This window comes from Gavialis gangeticus, unplaced genomic scaffold (assembly GCF_001723915.1).
Source record: "Gavialis gangeticus isolate Ggan-Ray unplaced genomic scaffold, GavGan_comp1, whole genome shotgun sequence".
NCBI classification, from domain to species: domain Eukaryota; kingdom Metazoa; phylum Chordata; order Crocodylia; family Gavialidae; genus Gavialis; species Gavialis gangeticus.
The window spans coordinates 6489736-6496471 of NW_017729033.1; positions in this window are offsets into that span (position 1 = coordinate 6489736).

Here is a 6736-nt window from a genome sequence, read left to right on the forward strand (position 1 = left end):
CTTTGTTGTCTGGTGTGACAACCAGATTCCCCGTCTTGTCCTGCAAGGGCCCCACATTTCCTGGGGCCTTCTTTCTACTCCCTATGTATTTAAAAAAGGACTTCTTGTCTATTTAGCATAAATAAGTCCTAAGGGGGCTGAATTATCTGCTGTGGTAAACTGGCATATCTCTACAGCAGTCCATGTCTTGGCAGGCAATTCTCTAGCAGAGAATTTGACCTAAGACTTCTGTCCACTTAATAGATGCAGCATGGATAGTAACAATATCCGCATTTCCATGTTGATCCACCTGCCTTTGCCATGGGCGTTTACTGCAGTTTAATTCTCCCTAAACTGAAGCAGTGGGTTTTTAAAACCCCCTCTTCAATTTAAACCAAAGTAAACCTCTGTGGCATGCACACAGGGGTTGGGGGCTGATCCTTACCTGCTTCTCTGGCGGCGGGGGAGACGGCGAGTTGCCGGCAGGCCAAGTGGTCCCTGAGCTACAGGCGGGGGGGGAGCTTCCCTCCACAGGTACCCAATCTGGGGAGTCCCGGGGGGCATCGCAGCCATGGAGGGAAGCACCGGGCCTCAACGTAGCTCAGGTAGGCAGGCAGGCAGGCTCTGGGGGGGGAAAAAAAAGATGAGGCTCACCGCTTTTTTTTTTTTCTTCCTTCAGTGGAGCCTGCTTGCACCAGCTGCCGTCAGGCTTCCTGCAGAGCCCCTTAGCTGCACGGGGCCCAGTGTTTACCTCCGCGGCTACTAAGGCAGCAAACTGAAACACCTTGGACAAGTTTGATTTTGCTATGTCCCAAAGTCACTTAATATGCAAACAGCAACACCATTAAAGCAGTGCAAAAGAGCATTTAACCTGCTTTAAAGGCCAATTTCGTGGCATGTACAAAGGCCCTTCAGGTCTACTTCTAGAGGTTGGGGAGAGTTCACCATCCTGCTTCTTCAGTCTTCTGTTTAGATTGCCTGAGTATTCTAGCAAATGCAACCTGTGCCAATAGTTACATTTGCATTGTCCTACCTGTCCCATGGGCCCTACATACCTAAGCACTGCCTTCTTCCTTACATTGTACTATGATCTCTAAGGTCAGCCGAGAGCAACCCCTCCTGTAAGTTCCCTCTGTGTGCCAAGTTCATCCCATGAATGTATGTGCAAGGTTGTTCTCAGTAGTTAGTTACTTCTCAGCATTGGAACTCTTCCCCCTTGAGACCCGCCTGAGCCCAAGCCTGGACATCTTTGTGAAGCACTGCAAGATGTTTTAATTTTGGCAGGCTTTTAGCAGGCAGAGTTTAAGTGTTTAGGTCTTGTTTGTTTGGAGAATTGTTTTATCTTTTACTATTTTATTTTATTTTAGCTGTTTTTAATATCTGTTTTCATTGTAAGCTACCCTGAGATTTTTTTTGGGGGGGGGGGGCAGAATGGCCTAGAAACCAAATCAATCAATAAATACAAAATTGTGAGCACTGTATTTTGGGGGAGGAACTGTGTGTTTTATGTATTTGTAGACTATCAAGCAATGTGGAGCCTTGAACCCTGATTGAGGTTCTCCATCTTTACATAATACAAATAAAACCCATGATGATAGTGTGAGGAAAGTGTTGAGGAAAAGTTGGAGAGGAAAAAGTAATGACCATACTTGTGCCTAAGACACGTATTTTCAGCCTACCAATACACCACCTTACTGGTGGACTGAAAATGTTCTGCCTGACTTAAAGATAAGCTCTTTAAGCCAAATATAGATAGCAGAGTGGGAGACAAGTGGGGATTTTTTGTAGGAAAAATCGAGGCAAACAAAAGAAATGATTGGTTTTCATTAATATTCTCATCAAGAATTCTAAATTTGTCATCAAGAAGCTAAATCATTTTGTGGTTTTCAGAGACTGAAAAATTTCCAGCAGCAAACTGTTTTTTCATTTGATAAAAAAAAAAAGGGAGGGGGGGAGGTGGGGGAATCAAGGGAAGAGGATGTTTCTCTGCATAAGCTTCTGTTTAGTTCCCAAGAAAAAGTTTTGATGGAAAAAAGTTCAACTAGTCCCAATAAATAGGTAATGCACCCACAGGTTGGGTTGTTATGAGAAAGTCTTGTTAAGCTGCACATTTTCTGGGCACCAAACCAAAACCTAGAGCTGTTAATTGAGGAAGACAATAAAATTGCTATGCAGAGCAATAATGGTTTCAACACATTCCTCGGGCACGTTAATTTGTTTCCAGTGGCCCTCATCAGCTACCATCATTTACACTCAGCCTCTTGTTTCGTTGCTCAGCTTTAATGAGCATCCTGTCACCGGTCATGTTGCCCCAGTCTGAAGTGTTATTGTCTCTGGTGTGATATAGGCTCCTTGGTGTCAGCTTAGCAAGGAGCCGGTTGCATAAAGAGTTCCTTTGAGTTGTTTTTATTCAGACCATTAGTCTGTTTTTGCTCCCTTCATTTGTACCAGATGATTTGTGCAGAGGTTACCCCTACCTCCTTCGTTCCCTTGTTTTCTAATTTGCACTTGTCTTCAATCTGATTGTCCCTTTGACTGGATTTTCTGTAGTTTAAAGGAGGTTCCCAAGTCACTTCCCACCATGGGTAGCTTTATAGATCTTGCAGTTACTCTTGAGGACTCCGGGAACATGCATTGATTTCTTTACATTAAAACCCAATGGTTTCCCGTCTTGCTAATATAGATGCACATTAGCAGTCCCACAGCATCAATTCAGGATTCATGTGTCACCATCCTCCTTGGCCTGGAGACTGAGTGAGCAGTATTTTAAATCTTTCTTGAGCTTTGTTGAGGCTTGTTTTTTCCCCACACACAACTTACATAGCCTGAGTTGCTTTTTGTAGGTAAGAAGGAAAAGAACCAGCGTTGTGAGGAACGGTTACTGGGGACTAGCTGTATTAGTCTGAAGTCAGGCAGAAGGTAGGATAGGGTGAACTACCTTGTTCACAATGCTTGCTTGGGACTACATTGCTGGGCTTTGGAAAAGTTATAGGGCCAGATTCACTACCAGTGGCGCACAGTGAAATTTATACTTTCTGTCAAAATAGATCCTGTCCTGGATATGAACATACCCCAAGGGTGGGTGGCATCACCTCCTCTCTCACTTGGGGATTTCTACAGTAATTTTAATTCCCGCTGGGGACTTCATAGGATTGGTATTTTTTGAATGACTGCAAGAATGCCATCAAATCAAAGCATGCTTCAGTCAGCCGGGTCATGCTCCCTCCTTACTCTTGAGGCCAAATTGGCCCTCTCTCTCTCTCCTAGCGAAGGTAAGACTATAGCTAATTTCTTCCTCTCCCACAAGTGACAGCCTTTCTACCATAATAATTCAGCACCCCAACTTTCTCAAAAATAATATCTTTCATTAGACCAACTCAAACAGTTGGAAAAATTCTTTTTTGCAAGCTTTCGGGCACAAACACCCTTCATCATGAATTTTTCCACTATTTGAGTTGGTCTAATAAAAGATATGAGATTTACTCAAAGAACCTTGAGCCTGCTTATGTCCTTAGATGAACACCCCTCAAAAATAATATGGCATAATCCAGGCCTACCTCTAGTCTATATATACTATATATGCAGGAGTAAATGATCCCTATCCCTTCTTTCAATGGAGCCCTGATCCTGCCAGCCCTTAAAAACATTTGATTTTAAGTTTGTGAACAACTTTTCTGAAGCACAAATGATTCTGATTCCCAAGCAAATCAACCTCATAGCTGGCTGTGTTTGGAAAGGCAGGTGTCTAAATCTCTTCCTCAGTGGATGCATGTAAAGGTGCACATTTGCTGCGCAGTAACCACAATTACTGTGCAGTACGGGTGGGCGTCTATACGTGCATACCCATACTGCACAGTACATATGCTGACTTAGGCTAAATTTAATACCTTGATTTAATACAGGTATTAAATTTTATGCCTGATTAGTTACTGTGCAGAAAAGCACATATAGACACCTTACTGCACAGTAACACTGTGTGTGTGGACTGCCTTGTGACTAACTTTAGTGCCAAGGCAGTCCACACACAGCGTTAATGTGCCTTAATGCCTTCACGTGTAGATACTGGCCTATTCCCACTTACTGTGCAGTAATTTACTGCGCAGTAAGTTTAAGCTGGTGTAAATGCACATGTAGCCAGGCCCAGTGAGTTGTAGCTTTATCATGTTGTTTCTTAAATGGAGATGGTTAGACAGCAGACATATAGAAAATGTGTAGAGCTGATACATATAGGTGAGGTGATGGCTATGTTTTTGGCTGGGGTGCCAAAACCCCCCACAACCTCCACCCATGCCTTAGCTTGGTGTGACAGAGGTGGGGGAGCTGTGCAGGGCCTGATCCTCATTGCTGGCAGCAGCTGTATGTGTACCTCTGGGTGGATGGCAGGGGAGGTGCAAGCGTTGCGCTGCCCTAACTCCTTCCTCACCATGCACTGCAAGGCGTGCATGCACCCACTGCCACCATGGAGCTGGTGTCAGGGCTCTGGAGCCTGGCACAACTGTTTGCAGCCTGCTCACCACCTACTGCAGATGCCCAGAGCCTGGTCTGGCTGTGGCAGGCAGCCAGGATACTGAAAACAGCTGCTCTGGGCTCCATAGCCCTGGTACAGACTCTATGGTGGTGGCTGCATGTGGGCCTCTTGGCGCAGAGTCAGGAAGGGGTCTGGGGCAGCACAACCCTGGCCCCTCTCCTGCTGTCCATCCCAAGATGCATGTGCAGCTGCTAGCACCACAAAGCTGGGTCAGGGAACCCAGTGCAGCAGTTTGCAGCCTCCTGGCTGCTTGCCACAGCCAGCCCAGGCTCTGGACAGCTGCAGCAGGTGGCAGGTAGGATGCAAACAGCTGTGCTGGACTCCACAGCACCCAGCACTGGCTCTGTGGCAGCAGTGGCTGTACGTGTCCTTTTGGGTGGACAGCAGGGATGGGATCAGGGCTGTACTGCCCTCAGATCCCTTCCCAGACGTGTGCTGGAGCCACAGCCACAGAGCTGGTGCCGGGGCTGGGGAGCATGATTCAGCTGTTTGTAGCCTCCTAGCTGCAGCCAGCCTGGGCTCTGGGCAGCCACTGCCTGCCACAGAGCCTGGGCTGCTTGCAGCCTCCCGGATGACTGCTGCGAGCAGCCCGAGCTCTGTGGCTGGTGGCGTGCCTATGGAAAATGCCTGTGGCTGGTGGCGTGCCTTGGAAAATGGCCTTGCGTGCCATGCTCTGGCATGCGTGCCAGGGGTTGCCAATCTCTGATATAGGGTATGTATTAGTCTCTCCTGTGGCTTACAGGATGGGTTTGGGAGAGACCTTGTTTCCCCTAGTGCCCCCTGGCATAACAAGGAATAACGGCCACAAGTTGTTGGAGAGTGGGTTTAGATTAGACATCCGTAAGAACTACTTCACGGTCAGGGCGGCTAGGATCTGGAACCAACTTCCAAGGGAAGTGGTGCTGGCTCCTATCCTGGGGGTCTTTAAGAGGAGGCTTGATGCCTACCTGGCTGGAGTCATTTGAGCCCAGTTTTTCTCCTGCCCAGGCGGGGGCCGGACTTGAAAATCTACAAGGTCCCTTTGACCCGACTTCTATGATTCTATGGCTGGAGACAATCAGACTGGATAATGCAATGGAAAACGCGGATTCACAATAATCCTTCACTGACCTAGAAAATAGACTGAGAGGTCTACCACGCTGATGCTTAAGCTCCCAGAAGTATTTGGCTCAAAAATAGACTGTTGCAGCAATTCCCAAGCTCTTGCATAGCAGTACCCCTCCAAACACTCTCATTTCCATCAGATCGGTATGCCTCTTTCCACTTAACACTACAGGAAGGGCAGTCACTTCACATCTGCTAAGAACCTGATTTAAAGCTTACTGAGGTTCATTTGTACTGTAGGTCTGGGTTTTTCCTGCCATACTTTCTAAAACTATTGGGAAATATTTCAGTTTTGTACACTAAGCTCTGGGAATTTCTTAATAATATTTAAAGTTGATATCTTAGCTTTAAATAGTTGAATAGCAGGGATAGTTATTCTTGCACTATACAGGATACACAACTGCTTTGATGTTATAGGTTTGTCTTATTCCTCTTTCTCCTTTTTTTAGGGCTGGTATATAGATTGTGCAGTTCTCCTAGATATCTTCTGTGAACCAAAATACTCGATTTCGTAGAAGTGTTTACTAGTGAGGAAGAAATTTTAAAAAATGTACAAGCACAAGCAACAATTGTTTTTGTCCATTTGGACCATGCCAGGACTGAGCATGCTGAGAGGCACTGAAACATTACAGAGGGAAGCTCCAGAGAGACCCCAAACAGCGACTTCAAAAACAAAATTGCAAGTCTGGTCTCTCCAGAGACTACACATCTTTGTCCTCTAACATGCTTGTAACAAGAACGTCCAAAGGTCCCTGTCTGCATCAGGGCTGTCTGCATAAGGGCGCTGCCAGATTTGTGTGTAGGCACACATAAAGGAAAGTTTGATGGTGCCTATTTTTGCTGGTCAAAATTGGTCAACGGAGCTTCACTAGTTTAGATTAGTGGAAGCCTTCCCTACCAACATCCACAATACTAACAAAAAGGGGTGGAGTGAGTCAAATAAACCAGTCCATATGCAAGACTACAAGGCTTAAGCGGTCTGAGGTGATAAACCCTCCCGAGGATCTCAACCTTGATGCGGTAGAGAAGCTTTTGTGCTACCAAGAACTTCAAGATCAGTGCCATCTGAAGTCTGGTGTGACTGGTACAGGAGGGACAGGACAGGGAGGAAAGGCGGGGGGGTGG